The sequence below is a fragment of the Canis aureus genome, chromosome 16 (assembly GCF_053574225.1).
Source record: "Canis aureus isolate CA01 chromosome 16, VMU_Caureus_v.1.0, whole genome shotgun sequence".
NCBI classification, from domain to species: domain Eukaryota; kingdom Metazoa; phylum Chordata; class Mammalia; order Carnivora; family Canidae; genus Canis; species Canis aureus.
The window spans coordinates 17,972,754-17,990,391 of record NC_135626.1 but is presented as its reverse complement, the minus strand read 5'-3'; the positions used below and the strand labels follow the sequence as shown (position 1 = coordinate 17,990,391).

The following is a 17,638-nucleotide window of genomic DNA, read 5'->3' as shown; positions in this document are numbered from 1 at the left end:
CAGGAAAGGGCTTAAAGTGTTGGTCTTCCAACAGCCCAAAGGCCCGATGAGAACAGCCTTCTCCTCTAGATTTGCATAATGTTTTGTATCTCATTTGAATGCTATTAATTTGGTGTCAGGCTAGGTTGGCACAGTGTAGAAAAGAGAACAGCTGGCCTTCTCCCTCCCCTACGTACCCTGAGGCTCACCCTGAGCATTGTCCTCCCTAACTTGGGGAGAAGGCCTCCCCTTCCACCATCACCTCAGTGTTCCCTGGCACTTGGAGAGTCCCTTGGTGAAGCCAGCTCCCAAAAGCCAAGGCTGCCTGGGCAGAGTGGCCACCTGCAGACTTATACTGAAGGAAGAAGAAAGGGTCCCTTGAGGTCACTCTTACCAGACCCACAGATACTGTGAGAGGATGCTGGCGGCCTTCTCCCCAAGCAATCAAGGTGGCTTGACTTGGAAAGGGTCCAAAGATAATAACCAGGAGAGGGAGGGAACAAAGACAGGTGATAATCCCAGAGAAATATAGAAGGCTCTAGAAATAAAATTCCCTGAACTCAATATTTCTAGTGCTTGAACTTACATAAAATACATCTGTCCAGAGGCATTGGGTTAATGGTGGTGTGGCCATAGAGCGGGGGTCCTGGTCCCAGGATGATGGCCATGTGATGAGAGAGTGGGTCACCAGAGAGGCTGAGCCCCTGAGAAAGGAGGAGAAAGCCTAATGTGTATCCTGAGGCTGCCCTGGGCAGCTGGGCCTCAGGAAGCTATAGTCAGCTGGAGTGTGGGGGTGGGAAGAACAAAGCTTCCCAGGTGTCCTCAAAGGCATCTTAGTTCTTTGCTATGTGGAACCAGTTAGGATGTTCTACTGACTTCTTGCCTGGGTGGTCTGCCCTGGAATCTTGGTCAATAGATGCGAGATTACTTATGCACAGAACAAAGAAGGAGGAGGTGCCACTGACCAAAAGGTGGTCTTTTGTCAGGAAGAGTCCCTCTACCCAACAGAATCCTGGGCCACTCCTCCCACTTCTGAGAACTAGGGCAGGATGAGGGTGGTGGAAGCATGAACAAATATCCACCCAGATTGACCTCATACCCCTGTCCCAAACAGTACTCACTCTGGGTCAAGCCATAGCTGGGGGACAAAAGAATGCTCCATACCCTTTTTTTTTTTTTTTTTATGACTGAGACAAATTGGGGGGTTGCTTTGAATAATGTGAGAGGATAATTGAGTAGGCAGTGTCATTGTTCCTATTGTACAGAGGAGGACACTGAGGCCCTGGGAGGCTGAGTGATTTGCAGGTAGTTCATGGTGATACCAAGATATATTAACAAGGCACAGCAGGTAGGCATAGGTGCTGGTGGGCCTTGACAGGGGTAGGTTGTGGGAGGACCTCAGGCTCCCTGAACCTCTGGCCTGTGTCCTGGGTTCACCTGCAGGGGACCTGTGCCTACATTCTCTCCCCTGGCTCAGGATATGTCTGTGGAGGATATGCTGCTTGGAATAAGTGAGGGCAGGGCTGGTCACTTATTAACTAATTCACTAGACAAATATTTATGAAGTATCCACTGTCTTAAGTGCTAGGGGTGCAGAGGTGAGTGAAACAGACACTGCCCTTGCTGGCTCAGAGCTCAGAGTCTAGAATGGGAGATCTTACCCTGAATGGGTAAATACAAACTGTAGCATATCAGGTGCTCAGGAGAGGTTCATAGGCAGTAGCAACTTCACTGGGGGTTTGACCTAATTAGGGAAGGCTACCTTGAAAATGTGTTGATGGAGTAGAAAGCCACAGGACAAGTAGGTGTTACATGATTGAAGAGGGACAGGAAGTGCATTCCATGCAGAGGGAACAGCATGTGCAAAGTCCTGGAATCAGCAGGACTAAGAGGTGATTAATGTGGCTGGATTGTAGAAAAGAAGTATGTGGTGGGATGCAGTAGAGAGGTAGGCAGGTGTGGAGCTCCAAAGCTTAGTGGGGCTGTACATGATCTAGGTTCCCTACCTGCCCGTTATGTCCATCCAGTCATCTGTCCATGCCCTCCCTCATTCTACCCAATTACCTACCTAATTTGTTCAATGCCCTCTCCCTTGTTTGTTTCCTTGTTTGTTTGCTGCATGAGGGAATGTTTATTGGTGCTGGGATCTGAGGGCAATATAGAGAGGCAGAGCTCTCAAGGAGCTCCCAGACCAGGGAGAGGAGATAGAGTCTAGAGTCTCAACTCACTGTAATGTGGCATATCTATCTCTACAAGGTGCTTAAACAGGATAATAAAAGCCCTAGAGGCCATCTCCCATGGTTCAAGTTTTCTAAGACAAGGCATCATCATCCCCTCCATGGGGATCTTTCAGCTACATGGTTCCTCCTGATGTGCAATCTCATTCCTTTCTGCTACAAAAGTAGCCCACTTCTTACCACTCCAAGGTGGAGTGTGTTTCTGATGCTTGTATTCACTGACCCTTCTTTTGGGTCTCAGGGATCTCATACTTTCAGGAGAACACAGGGAAACATGGCCAGGTCTCCCTGAGACATCAGAATCCAGCTCCAGACATTTTCTTTTCTGGGTGTGAAAATAGGACAGAAACCCTGGATGTCCCTCAATTCCAGCCATGCATTTCCACCCTCCACTCCTCCTTGAACTACTTGTCCTCTGCTTGTGACATCACAATGGTCTCTATGGCAACTGATTGTGAGGTCACCAATCCTTAAAGCAACAGAATCTGTGGATCTGGACAATGGCCTGAAGGAGAGAGGGTGAATTCAAAATGGGGCTCCAAGAAGAAAACCCTCTCCTACTAGGAAAGGGCCACGCAAGTCCTATGGAAGGGAGGAGGGCTCCACTTCGACCCCCTTTGCAGAGAGGGGTAAAAACAATTTATTGGTCTTGTCTTCACTGGAAAGCTTCTACACTGACACTGAGCCCCTCCCAAATTGCCCTTGAAGGTAGAACTTCATATAATCTGACTCAGATGGACTGCAGAAATTGATGGGGTGGCTGAGCAGCATCCTTGGGTCACTGACTTCACCCAGGTATCACTGGGAAGTAGAGGCGGGAGTGTGGTTCTGCTCTCAGCCCCATTGACTCAGAAAGTCTGGCCAAGACCTGGTGTAAGTTTGAGCTTTGATTTCCCCATCAGGGAAAGAGGGAAGGCACTAAGGAGCCTTGTTTCCTGACTTATAGGATAAATAACAAATTGGCTTAAGGCTGTGGGCCTGCCCTCTGTCTTCTGTGAGTGAGTAGGGGGTGGGAGGGGGGAGTGACAGTGAGTGGAGAAGGGTGGAGGTGGGCACACTAGGGGTGTTTTTAGATTGGCCGCTGGTTTTTCTGAAGCCATGTTAGTGGTTTGGGAGAGTAGGACCCACTGGAGAGGGAGACTGCTTATCAAAGGGCTAAGGGGCTAGTTAGTGCCTGGGCTTGGAAGTCAGGTCCAGGTTTAAATCATCCCAATCTCATGCTTGCCTTGGGCCAAGTCTGGGCCTCTTTGGGCCTCTGCTTCCTTACTTAGAAAGGGAAAACAGGGGTGCCTAGGTGGCTCAGTGGATTAAGCATCTGCCTTCGGCTCAGGTCAGGATCCCAGGGTCCTGGGATAGAGCCCTGCAGGGAATCTGTTTTTCCTTCTCCTTCTGCCTGCCGCTCCCTCTGCTTGTGCTCTCTTTCTCTCTGTGTCAAATAAATAAATAAAATTTAAAAAAAAAGAAAAAGAAAAAGAAAGGTAAAACAGTACCATTTGCCTTTCAGAAAGGTATTCAGGGAGATAAACTGTAGGAAGGCTGGGAACAGAGTAGGTAGTCAATAAATGCTTATTATATTCACTTATCTGTGCCCTTAGCTTTTAGCTTGGGTTTTGCATCTTTTATGTGCTTTATTAATGCTTGTGACTGAAAGTATAGCATAGGAATCGAGGACAGTGCTTAGAGCAGGGGAAGTCAATGAACCTGGGTTCAAATCCCGATCCTTACAGCCTGGCATATGGTAAATGCGTGATGGATGGTGGCAATGTGCTCAGGCTCGAGGAGGGCTGTTTTGACACATGGCTCCCAGTTTCTTTTCACTGTCAGCTTTGAGAAACGGAAATTAATCCGTGGTGCGTCCGGAACTGGAGAGTGGTTGAACCTTGAGACAGGGGCATAAGAATGGCAGCCTGCTCGGGAAGGGGTGACCACTCGCTCATGCCAGTCACAGGCCCCGGGGCCCCGGCTGGCCTGGTGCTCCTTGAAGTCAGGGCCGGGCAGTGTCTCAGTCATCAGTGAAGCCCAGGCCAGGGCCTAGCACATGGCAGAGGCTCAGGAGCGGTTAAAATCCATGGAGTTAGATGATGTCTTATTGACCGTACCCTGGCTAATATGTTGTATGTACACTTCATGCCAGGCTCTGTTCTAAGCTCTTTACATGTTGTCAAGCCCCACAGCAACTTATGGAATTGATGATATTATCTGTCTTTAAAATGAGAAAAGAGAGAGGCTAGGAACATAGCCCAAGGTCACACAGTTGGTAAGCAGCAATGGGGTTGGGATTTGAACTCAGGTCCCCTGGCTCTAGAACCTGCGCTCTTCACCCCCATGGTATGTCCAGCCTCACGGGCCCTATCCATCCATTTTGCCACAGTCACCACCATGAAGTCCCTCCTCCACCTCTCCCTCCTGCTCCTGTCTTCTTCCAGCTGAGCCTGGATCCAGTGCAGCCCAGTGCAGAATGCAAATTCTGCCCCCACCAGCCTCAACCATCTGCCTCCCCCTCTGCTGAAATAAAGCTGTGACTGCCACTGCCACCACCACAGCCAAAGCCACCACCGGATCCCTTGCTTATTTCAAGTCCTTCTAAAGCTTGTTGAGTTCTTAACTTATTAAAGATAAGCACATGGAAATAGGGAGCAAATCTCTTTATTTATGACATAATCTCCAGCCCAGAAAAGCGGCAGGAACAGTGTTGCCTATATTAGGGAACCAATAGGAAAAAAATCAATTAGATCCGCCAGAGCGTTTCGCTATTAACTTTCTTCTGATGTTTCTCTTAAGGCTGGCCGTGGGGGTCCCTGCCAGCCACAGGCTGCAAGAGAGAGGAGAGCTTTGCGGCAACAGCAAGGAATGTCACAAGAAAGGCAGCAGACCAGGCTACCAGACGGGCCTGTGAGTCTCTCCATCCAGGGTCTCCTCGGCCCTTCAAACCTCAGCTGAGAAGTCCTATGTGGTGCTCCTTGCTGCATGTCAGCTGGTGTCATCAGGGGCAGCTTGTTATTCTTTGCTTCTTGCAGACCTGAACTCCAAGGCTAATCACATCTCCGCCACATCCTTAGAGGGAAGGATCCTCTTCTTCCTGGGAGAACATTATTCTGGTGGGGCTCTCGTTGGCTGATCTTTAGCAGAGTTGCTTTCTGCAGGGCGACACTGCCTGGGACTGGCAGCCACCTCATGAGGTCCTCATGCTCACCCGCCTGCCTCCTGGAGCAACTTCCAAGCTGTCTCCCATGCATAGGATGCTCCCTGGTTCCTGAGATCCTGCAGCAAGGGGGATGTCCTGGCTCCCATAGTAACCAAGGCTTCATCTCCCCAAAGGCAGGGCATCGTGGCTCATTCACTTGTGTTTCCTTGGGGCCAAGTAGGTAGCAGGCGCTCAGTAAATAGTCATTGAATCAATAATTATGGTAATAATAACTCCATTACGTTTACTCTGTGCCAAAGCTGAGAAAGGCAGATGCTTTTTTTATACCTAAAGCAGAACCCTTCTGCTTCTCCCTGAACCAGAAGAGGCTTCCAGTGTTTTGTTTTGTCTTATTTTTTTAGCCAGAAGCAGAGGTGGCAGCAGGTAGGAGAAGTATCATAATCCCCACTTTACAAGGGAAACTGATGCAGTAAGAAATAACTTGTCCAGGCTAACAAGTGAATGATACGCTCTTTTAGCTCCATCCACTTTTAGTCATTAGGAAGTCCTTCTTGAGGTCTAACCTAAACCTTTCTTGTTTCTTTTTTCTTTTTTTTTTTCCTTTCTTGTTTCAACAGCACCAGTCCCTTCTCTGTCCCATGCAAACTTTCACTAGTTGAGGAGCATCCGCCAGCTCTTTGCACGGGTTGGCCTGCAATGAATATTAAACAGGAAACCTCACAGAGGCCAGCCCTGCAGGGCAGGCAATGAAACAACCCTCCTCATGCCTGTTCATTATTATAATTAATATTGAGCTGGGGTTGGTGGCGACCTCGCCCTCACCAGGTATTGGGGCTATTTTAGAAGCTTATTCAGATCAATGACAGACAGCTCCAAATAGATAAACTCCCTGCCATCCAGACGAATCAATTGTAACACTGCCGTCACAACAAGCCCAAGAAATCAATCTGATTTCAGGCGACATGGTAACTCAGCACTGGGCAAGCTGGTTTTAATTTCCGTGTGGCTGAGACCCAGCTTCCTCTGCGCACTGGAACACCCCTCTCTCCCAGCCAGTGTGCCCAGCTCACAGGTGTCCAGGCAGGCCCTCAGAGGACTCAGGCCAAGAGGGCAGTCACATGGAGACAGGATGACTGGGAGGTCATGTGACCTTGAGGAAGGCTCTGGAACCCCCAGACCCAGGAGGAGCTGAGTCAGACCTGCTGCTGGGATCCTTGTTTTGCTGGCTTCAGCTCCGATTTTTCCGCTGCCCTCTGCAAAAGCCGGGCCTGGAGGCCTTTCTGGGCTGCCTCCCAAGTCAGGGAGCTGCAGAGGTGATCTGCTTACCTGAGGCAGCGGGACAACTGCCCTTCTTGGGCTTGGAGATGGAATTTGTCTAGCAGGAGAGCAAAAAAGCTCTCCAGAGCAGATACAGCCATTTATTGGGTGCTTACTTTATGCCCGGGCACTATGCTAAGTATTTCACACCTCATCTTAACCCTCATAACAGCCCAAAGAGATAGAGAAATTCTCTACATTTTTGTAGAAGAGGAAACCAAAGCTTAGAGAAGTTAAGTAACTTGTCCTGAGTCACACAGCTGATAGGAAATGAAGACCGGATTTGAACCCGGATCTGTTAGACTCTCTTCCCTAAGCCTTAGCCACCAATACTGTCTTAAAGATGACATGCCCTCATTCTCCCCCTCCTGGATCCTATCAGGTTAAATGAAGCCATGCTTTTCCACCACGGTGCCAGGGAAGGGAGACTCTCAGGAATTCTCACAACCGGCACAATGAATTTCCTGAACTTTCACCCTGATGTTCTGGGGTGTTGAGGAAACAGGAGGGTCAGGAGTCCACACTGGTCATCTCACATTTCAGCACATAATCCCTTTCCCTCCCCCAATCCTGTTAATATATCTAGGTGGTGAGGAGTGGGGCCTGGGCCAGGCAGCAGGGTGTTCTAAATGGCCAAGATTAGGGCTTTTCAAATATATTTTAGCTAAGAAACTCTCTAATTAGGAGACAAGGATACAAACAGATGAAAATGGATCTGGTCCGGGCAGCCCTGGTGGCTCAGTGGTTTACTGCCGCCTTCAGCCCTGGGCATGATCCTGGAGACCCGGGATCAAGTCCCACGTCAGGCTCCCTGAATGGAGCCTGCTTCTCCCTCTGCTTGTGTCTTGGCCTCTCTCTCTGTGTCTCTCATGAATAAATAAATAAAATCTTAAAAAAAAAAAAAAAGAAAATGGATTTGGTCAGCTGGCAATAGGGGGTTGGGAGCCCTCCTGCTAAATCATTCTCTCACCTCCAGAGCAGTGGTCCCCCAACCCCCCACCCCCGGCCTTCTAGTGCTTCAGTTAAGCCCTGGGCCTGGCTGATTTTCTGGCCCCAACACTATCTTTCAGCCACCAGCTACCTTGAGTCTGTTCTGGACTTACAGCATGGTAATTTAGGTGCTAAGTGGGCAAAGCTGCTCCTAGTTCCCCAGGGAGGCCACATATCCATCTCCTTTGGGGATTAGTGTTGGGCATTTCAGGGAGGCATAGATCTGGGAACCAGATGGCCCTGGATTGTGAAAGGGCTCTTCCGTCTGTCCTGGGGAGCAAAAGGCCTGGGCTGGCCCTCGTGGGAGGTGGATGCCTGTTCATCATGCTCAGCACCTTGTGTCCTCCCTGAGGGAAGCAGGGATGTCTGGATCCTGAAGCCTAGCAGTGGAGAATGTGACACAGTACCACACAGGCAGTAAGCAACTGAAGCAGATTCACATTCAGACCTGTGTGGCTCCAGAAGGTGGTGGGTGATTGCCTGCATTCTCTCCTCTCCAGACCATGGCTACCCCTCCTGCACTCCCCCCCACTCCTGCATTCTGCATGAAATCATCAGTCCTTCCACCCACCAAATACAGAATACAGAGATAAACTCAAATTGTAGCGAGAGGGAATGGGATTAGATACTGGCAAGGAGGTCCTGATTCATGAGCTAGTGCTGTAGGAGGGGTCAGGGGGCAGGCAGTGTGCTCTCTTCCTGGGGAGGGGGGGGAGGTTCAAGATAGGTCTCAGTTCATCTGTCCCCTGTGGCTCCCCCTTCCTGAAAGCCACCGAGAGACAAGATGACCTCTGCTGCGAGAGGCTTTGTCTTTTATTTTTTGAATACAGAAATAACTGCACATGGTTCCACAACTAAGGGGTCGGAAGCCCATCCAGCGAAAGCGTTCCTCCCACCCAATCTCCCAGTACTCCCCAGAGGCAAGCACACTGGATCCGTTTCCTGTCTAGACATATACAAATAGGGACCCATACTCTCTTTCTTTAGTCCTATTTTTAATACACAAGATATAGCATACCCTACACACTGTTCTGTGCCGCGTTTTGTCACCTGACAATATATCTTGGAGATTACTCCGAATCAGTACATAAAGAGCTGCCTTACTCTTAGGTGTCTTTTTATGGTCACAGGCTTCTGGGGAGCTCAGAAGTAATCAGATCTGGTTTGATTAGCTTCACATTTCCATTTACGACGTCGCCGCCCAGAGAGGGCAGGAAAGCTCTCCAAGGTCACGCAGCAAGGACTAGGGAGGCGCGCCGGCTTCTCCCCCCCTCCTGTCCCCAGCCCCTGCCCCAGCCACCTCGGGGCCGAGCGGGGCGAGGAAGGCAAGGGAGAGGGCGCCTCTAATTGAAATGCTGGCCGCGCGCTCGTTTGCAATCGGCACCTGGAGGTGCGCGGTGCGGCTGCGGGTGCGGGTGCCGGTGCGGGTGCGGGTGCGGGTGCCGAGCGTGGCCAGGCCTGGGGCGCCGGGCGGGGCGGTGGGGCTGGGGGTTCGCGGGGAGGACGGGCGGCGGCCGATTCCCGGGAATCCCGCGGCGGCGCGGGCTCGGCGGTAATGAGCTCCCGGGGCCGAGGTGAGCTTCCCCCGCTGCTCACACGGCAGCCGCGTGGCACCAAAGGAAACGGGTACTTTTTTTCTTCCGTGCCTGACAGCTCATTAGAAGAATTAATTTACTCCAGCGTTTGCAGTTTAAAGGACATTATTTACTGGTTAATTGTTGTTATTACAAAATGTTAAATATCATTATTTATTTCCCAGGCCCTGACAGCGTCGCTGACGGGAATTTATTAGGTGAGGCCGTATCACCCTGGTGGGCGCCCCTGTGCGGGGCAGGGCGAGGCGGCAAGCTGGTTTGCCCCTGGGCCGGGGCCTCTGCGCAGGGCAGGCCCTTGGAAGGGCAGAAAGCCAGCGGCTGCCCTCTGGCCCATCCTAGGACGAGTGGACATTGACCCCTCATCCCCCATCTCTGCCTGCTTCGTGGGGCGGTTGGTGGCAGACAGGGGACACACTTGCATAAACCAACAGTTTGGGCATCAGGGTGGCAGTTGCCAGAATGAGACCTGGACTTTGGGTCTTGCCCTTTAAAGGTTACCCCCCAAACGTAAGTATTCAGGCCACTTTCTTGAAATTTGGCAAATTCAAGAGCTGGAAAGGAGGTGAGTGGTCACCTGGTGTTGGGATCCCAAACTGGTGGCCTCTAGCCCGCCAAGGGTTTATAGATTTGAGCTTGACCTGTTCACAGGAGACTTCACATAAAAATCTAGATTTTGGGCAGCTCCCGTGGTGCAGCGGTTTACGCCGCCTGCAGCCGGGGGCGTGATCCTGGAGTCCCGGGATCCAGTCCGGTGTTGGGCTCCCTGCATGGAGCCTGCTTCTCCCTCTGCCTGTGTCTCTGCCTCTTCTCTCTCTGTCTCTATGAATAAATAAGCAAAAAATCTTTTTAAAAAATCTAGATTTCTGGCTTGCCTTGAAAAATGAGAAACTCTTGCCACACTTAACTCACGGTTTTTATTTTTGTTTTAAAGATTCTATTTATTCATGAGAGACACACAGAGTGAGAGAGACAGAGACACAGACAGAGGGAGAAGTAGGTTCCTCGCAGGGAGCCTGGTGCAGGACTGGATCCCTGGATCTGGGATCACACCCTGAGCTGAAGGCAGGTGCTGGAGGCAACTGCTGAGTCACTCAGGTGTCCCTGTAACTCACTGGTTTTGTATCAACTGACAATGACCAGCTGGCTGTGAAGGGCAGTGTTCAGGGTACATACCTGCTACCTGACTATCCTATCTTCCACCCTTTGCTTCTCTCTCAACATTACTTTCCTCTGTAGGTATCTGAGTTTTCGACTTCCAATCTGACTTAATGATCATGTAGAAAAAAGAAGCTGAATCCAGAGCAGTCAAGTCCCCCTCTGCCAGGACCACAGCCCAGCCCACTTTTTGCCACACCTGGCTGCCCCCGCCCCCATCTCCCTGTCCCTACCTCCTCTGGGTCAGGTTTGGCATGAGTTGCAACAGGGAGCCTCAGGTCTTAGGGTAGCCTCTGGGCTAGGAGTGAGATAGCTTAGATTTACAGGAATCATGGGTTCAAAAATTTGCATCTATTTGTTTATTTGGGAAGTGGCTTCTGAGGACCTACTATGTGACATATAAAAATGATTTGGATACAAATCTTGTCCTCAAGGAATTCACTCTAGTGAGACTGTGTGTGAAACACGCATCCAGTTACAGTCCTGGGAGGTATATGAATGGAGAGGCATGGGGCAGCCAAGAGGAGGAAAGGGTGACTGGAAGTGCAGGAGGGGACCCAGGGAGGAGGCTTTCCAGGGAAGGGAATGAATACTTCGTGGAGCACATTCTAGGCTGGGTGGGCCGCCTGTGTCCTCATACACAGACACACATCATCTGTACCTCTCATAACATGGTCGATTAAAACTGTCACTGGTTGGTGAATAGTGGTTATCCCAGGCCTCAGAGAGCCCTCACTTTGCCAACTATATCCTCCCCCACAGTGAATGCTGGATGCCACTCTGGCTTTGGGGGCCCTCTGCTCTGACTGGGCAGCCACCTTGCTGTACACTCAGTCCATCAACCAACCATCCCCTACATCTGACAGCTGGTCTATGAGGCAAGGCCAATTACCCTCCTTTGACAAGTTAGGACCCCGAGGCCAGAGATAGGAGACAGAGCTGGGGACTGAGGGAGCAGATGAGCCCTGGGAAGGAGGAAGAGGGGACTCTTGTCTGAGGCCCCACACCCAGCCCTGGGAAATATGGATCTTTTGGGCAGACTTCAAACAAGGGCCCTTTAGACAGGTCTTCGGCCCCATCCTTTCCTGGCAGGAACCTAATGGCAGCAGAGAACCTCAAGGAAACTAGGAAGAACTACAGGGAGATGAAAAATACTTTGAAAAAGAATGAAAAGGGGATCCCTGGGTGGCGCAGCGGTTTGGCGCCTGCCTTTGGCCCAGGGCACGATTCTGGAGACCCGGGATCGAATCCCACATCGGGCTCCCGGTGCATGGAGCCTGCTTCTCCCTCTGCCTATGTCTCTGCCTCTCTCTCTCTCTCTCTCTCTGTGACTATCATAAGTAAATAAAAAATTAAAAAAAAAAAAAGAATGAAAAGGGCCTCAACTGAGCCATTACTGTTACTGTGCTGTAAATTATTACAAAGTTATTTCTGACTGGCAGCCTGGTTTATTTTAGACCCCACCTCACTTCTTCCAGGTTATAGGCCCTAATTCCTTGCCTAGTGAGTCAGAAAGAGACTAGTGCTACCGGAGTGAATCCTGAGCAGATTCAGAAACTGTTACTACAGCTCGAAGGATTTTACTGATTCCTGGAATATCAGGGCATGCTGCCCTTTGGAGGTCTTCTCCTCCAGTCCCTTCATTTTATTTTATTACCATATTAAATTTTAAAAAATTTTATTCATTTTTTGAGTAGGTAATCTGTCCATGGTGCAAAATTCAAAAGACATAAAAGAGTACCTGGTGAACAGTCTCCCTCACTCCTCAGAGACAGCCAATGGTATCAATTCCTTGTGTTTTACTATATTTAAAGATAGCATTATTTTGGGTTGTCTGGGTGGCTCCATTGGTTAAGCATCTGCCATCGACTCAGGTTATGATCCTGGGGTCTTGGGATTGAGCTTGGTATTGAGTTAGTTCCCTGCTTACCTGGGAGCCTGCTTCTGCCTCTCCCTTTGATCCTCTCCCTTGCTCTCTCTGGAATGAACAAATTAAAAAACCGTTGAAAAAATAAATAAAATAGCTAAATAAAATAAAATAAATAAAATGTTTATCTTTTTTGTTCATGTAGAAAACACAGTAATTATTGCAGGGGGAAGTAAAAATCATATACAGTGCCACTATTTAGGGCTGAATATTGTTAAGGTTCTGCTGTATAAGCAGCAAGACTTTTATCTTTGCATGGACACATCTCTGGTTACAAACTTGCGTAACCTGAGTTTATTATTTGTTTACATTAAATACATTCTTCAAAATAACCCTCTGAGAGGATACATACTAAACTGCTAATAATGAATACTTTGAGGGGAGGAATGGGACTAGGTTAGGATTAAGGGAAAGGGTGTGCTTTACTTTTATTATTTGGCATTTTTTTTAGAATGCAAATATGTTCATTACTTCCCCCATATTGCATCTGATTATAAGTGACTACACTGGAAGGCAACTATTTAGCCAACCCTTTATGACTGTGGTTTTAAGATGTTTGCAGATTTTGCCATTATCAACAAAGCTGGGGTGAATGTTTTTGTACGGTTCTGCACACTTGTCCAGTGTTTCCTTAGAGCAGTTTTTAAGAAATGGAATTGCTGGGTCAAAGGGAATGTTCACTCTAAGGCTTTTTGATACGTCACGTCAAAATTCTTTCCTTCTGGGCTCTTCTAATTGCACCAGCAGTGCCCACACTCTATTCCCACTTCCGATATGCTTAGCACTGCACAAGTGTGAGGTTTGTGAGATAGTGGGGCAAAAGCATGGGAGGCTGGGATGGTTTCTTCTCCAGCCTTAAGAAGGAGGCAGTGTGTGATTTGGGGAAGCCTGCCCAGTGCCTCAGAATCCTGGGATGCTGGCAGGAGCCCACAGGGGAACTCAGTGGTTAAAGGGAAAAGGAAGAGGCGGCAGGGAATGAATGTAGAACCCTTAGGGGCCTCCACCTGTCCCAATCACAAAGCCTAAGGGTTGTGTCTGGATCCAGAACCTTCCTTCAGATGTCCAACTATAGGATGAGTGCGGCACCCCACCCTCTCCATCTACAGGACAAATTAGACCTAATGGCATGGCTAAGATGCCTTCTCTTAGAGCTCTTCCAGCCCATGAGAGTCCATCCCTCAAGTTCAAGTGGCACATGGAGGATCTTCCGGGGTCTGGGTCTCCAGCTCCTGCCTTCCGAGTGTCATAGTCACTTTTTGGTTCCAAGTGTAAGCACTTGGAATTGTGCCCAATTCCATGGGTCTCACCCGTAGCCTTGTACCTTTAGATGTTCTGGCAAGTTGACTCATCCCATTTGGAAAGCTTCAAGAGGAGAAAGAAGGATTGGAGACAGACTTACTGATTTAATATTGAAAAGATATTGTTCTGAGGGTGCTCTCTCCTCTCTGGAGCCCACCACCTCCACAGTGGCTGAGGTTCCTCTTGATGGGGTGACAGGAGAAAGCCCAAGACTGCATATCATTGGTGAGATGAATAATACATTTGAAGCATCTCACAAACTGTGTTTGATCCACCTAAAGCTTCAGCGGTTAACGCATTTCTCTTTATTCCCAGCAAGGGAGGGCTGGGAGCTGTCAACATTTTCCTTTCTGCCTAATTTGTGCCTTCTCCATCAAGAGAAAAGCAGGGGCAAGGGAAGGGAAAGAGGCAAGGAAAGAGGGCAACACACTCCCTGAGTGATGCACTGAGCCCACTGGGGCTGGGGGTTACTCTCACAGCCTGGGAATCCCTGGGATCACCAGGTCAGAGAAAGAGGAGGCTCTGGGGTGAGGGGCTGTGCTGTGGGGGCTAGGGCTTTTTGGGGGCCTATTTGCAGGACTGCGTGCCCCTGAGAAGCTGATCCCTGGGAGGGCCCATCTCCAGTGTTTCGGTGGGAGGTTAGAGGGGGGAAACTGAGGCTTGCCAGCTGCCAAGCATGGAAGCTTCTCTCCTATTCTCATGGGTGGTGGGGGTAATGGCATTAAGCACTGCCACTGACGAGCTGGGGGCCAGGAACTATGCCATGTTTAACCAACATGCATTTGGTACTCTTCATGTTGCTCTGAGGATCTCACCCAAGGTCCCACTGCTAGTCCATGTTGGGTTATCTGGCCCAAAAGTTCACATTGTTTTTTTTTTTTTTTTTTTTTAAAGATTTTATTTATTTATTCATGAGAGACACAGAAAGAGAGGCAGAGACACAGGCAGAAGGAGAAGCAGGCTCCCTATGGGAAGCCCAATGTGGGACTCGATCCCAGGACCCGGGGATCATGACCTGAGCCATCCAGGCATCCCAATCTTCACATTCTTAACCACAGTGCTATTCTCCTTCCTTTTTAAAAAAATTTATTTATTTATTTATTTATTTATTTATTTATTTATTTATTTGCTGTTCTCCCTCCTGACTCATCTCTGATACTTTGTTCAACTTGTCTCCTGTTCTGGAGGGGGAACAGAGAGACGTAGCCAACCCTCTCACCATGCCTTACTTCCCTCAGGTATAAAACGGAGATGTTACCAATCGTACCAACCTCACAGGATTGTGGTGAGGATTAGATAAATCAATACCCTGGGTTCTCAGAGCCTGGAGTGTAGGAAGCACCATGTGCATTTATTCTTATTCCCAGCTTATTTTATGCCATGGTCAAGTTGCAATCACCTTCCTCCCACTGACCTTGAATCATCCTCCCTCTTGGGACTGCCTGTCTCTGTCCCCTTCCACCTTCTCTGTCCAGCCAGCTTAGGGCCCCACTGCTGGACTCCCCACGCCCTCTTCTGATCAGTCCTCTACTTCCCACAGACCTTGCCTGTTTTCATGGCTCTTTTCTCTTCTGCATGGCCAGCAGAGGAAATGCCCATCCCCTAGGTCACCGACAGCCGACTTTTGCTGGAGGCAGGGCACAGAGAGAAAGTCGTCCTGGGAGGAAGTGGAGCAGATGGTCCCCACTGAGGCAGGAACAAGGGATGGAAGAGCGAGAGAGATTTTCCTAATAACTGACAACATGTCTCCACCCTGAGCCATTCATTCCTATACTTTCACAGGCTCCTCCTCCCCATGGGGAAGCTATTCATCGTGTCCACTCTCAAGCTCTCCAACTGCAGCGTGAACTGGGATTTATGCAGAGGAGCAAAGGAACTCCTCTGAATTCCCAAGTGTGGAACCGGAGGAAGGGGTCTGCCAAAGCTAACGCCCAAACCGGATTTGGGAGAGGACCTCCTCAGAGCCTGGGTGGTGACAGGGGGGTCCTGGGGAGGCAGGACCTCTCCTCACAGGGTAAGGCAGGCCCTGTGGACCCTGGCAGCCTGGCCTGTGTGCCTGCCCTGTGCCCCAGAGCCCTTCTGTTCAGGTCTGGCATCCCACGGAGGTGGCATTCTGCTCAGCAGCTCAGAGCACAGACGGGAGGGCGGGCATTGCCGAGAATCGATTTGCGGGAGCAGCGGGGGCTTTCTCTTCCCTCCTTACTTCTCTGGTCTTTGATCTCCTGTCCTTCCTCTGCAGCCCCATTCTTCTCCTCCTTCTTCTCTTGATCTCTCCCTCTTTCTCTTCCTTCAGCCAAATCACAGCAGCTCCCTAGAAGGGGGGTGGGGAGCTGCAGTCCTTTGTCCTCTTGCTCCTTCTGACTGGGTGGGACTCGCTGCCCAAGGTGCCAGCTTCCTGCCCAACTCCTGAGGGTCAGGTTTGGCCATGGTGAAGGGACACACACACACACACACACATGCACGCACATGCACGCTCAAAGAGCAAGAGCTGAAACCGAAAGAGCAGCTGTGGGAGAGAGGGCAAGGCGAAGATGGAAAGACAGGGACAAGATTCAGAGCATCAGAAAGCCAGGGAAAGAGGTGGGGAGAGTCAGAGACAACGAAAAAAAGAGAATTCAGCAAATTAAAAATTTTACAACCATCCAGCAAGTCTGCAAAAATGATCTTCCCTGCGGTCTTTCATTTATCTCATTATCTGACTCCTAATGTGCTTTCCCCCCCCTTTCTTTTCTCGCCACACTTGGTACAAAATCTTATTAGTTTTTTTTTTTTTCTTTCTGGCAGGGGCTTCATATAGTCTTTTTCATTACATTTCCTAATAAAAGCAATCACTAGGAAGGCACGGCTGGAGGATTAAAAAGCCACCTCAGCAGACGCCTGGCCAGCAGAGCCATGACTTGCTCTAGCCTCATTCATGCTGCCAGGGGAGCCGGCCAGTGCCCACAGGCTAGGTCAGGGTGGCCCAGGCTGTGCTGTGGAACATTCCAGGGCTGGGAGAGTGGCTTCGCAGCTGCAGGTGCACAACGTTGTAGGAGGTGTAGGAAAAGAAGAGCTGGAGGAGGTGTAGCTCGTCCTGGGAGTGGCTTCAGAGCAGGAGTGAAGGAAGGCTACCTGCCTGACACCAATGCTCTGATTTTGATCCAGAAAGAATATTTTGGGCCTTTGCCCTCCCTGTAGCACATTCTTTTGAATAACACTAGTAATGTCAAATCCTCACCTTTTGAGAATACATTTGATTTTGTTCTCCACACTTTTTCTTTTTGTGGTGATAAAATTCACTTACCTTAAAATTTACCGTTTTAACCATTTTTGAAGAGTATAGTTCAGTGACATTAAGTACATTCACATTGTTGCTTTTTAAAAAAGATTTTATTGGGGATTCCTGGGTGGCTCAGCAGGTTAGCACCTGCCTTTGGCCCAGGGCGTGATCCTGGAGTCTCGGGATCGAGTCCCGCATCAGGCTTCTGCATGGAGCCTGCTTCTCCCTCTGCCTGTGTCTCTGCCTCTCTCTCTTTGTGTCTCTCATGAATAAATAAATAAAATCTTTAAAAAATATATTTAATTTATTTATTTGAGAGAGAGCGCAGAGTGAGGAGAAAGAATGGAGGGAGAGGGAGAGGGAGAAGCAGACTCCCTGCTGAACAGGGAGCCTGATATGGGGCTCGATCCAGGACCCTGGGATCATGACCCGAGCCAAAAGCAGATGCCCAACTGACTGAGCCACCCAAGTACCCCTAAGTACATTCACATAGTTGTGTAAACGTTACCATCAACCATCAGCCACCAGCCATCTCTAAAACTTTTTCATTTCCAAACTGAAACTCTGTGCCATTACTAACTCCCATTCCTGCCTCTCCCAGCCCCTCATAACCACCAACCTGTCTTCTGTCTCTGTGAACTTGACTGCTCTAGGTACCTCGTATCAGTGGAATCCTACAGTATTTGTTCTTTTCTTAAAGATTTTATTTATTTATTTGTTTGTTTGTTTATTTGT

The 17,638-nt window shown here is 49.4% G+C and overlaps 1 protein-coding gene and 1 long non-coding RNA gene across 7 annotated transcripts in view; both read left to right on the top strand.

Moving 5' to 3' along the window:
- The window catches only part of PIPOX (pipecolic acid and sarcosine oxidase), a 96,052-nt gene that overhangs the window by 54,341 nt on the left and 24,073 nt on the right, over positions 1-17,638 (top strand). The gene's annotated exons all lie outside the window — the stretch shown is intronic.
- Positions 2,608-4,846, top strand: LOC144286008 (uncharacterized). Of its 4 annotated transcripts, none has more exons than XR_013354138.1 (2): positions 2,608-2,845; positions 4,643-4,846. It is a non-coding gene; the product is annotated as an uncharacterized LOC144286008 (long non-coding RNA). The 4 variants fall into 4 exon arrangements; XR_013354137.1 differs by having other exon boundaries at positions 4,588-4,846; XR_013354136.1 differs by having other exon boundaries at positions 2,608-3,011; positions 4,588-4,846.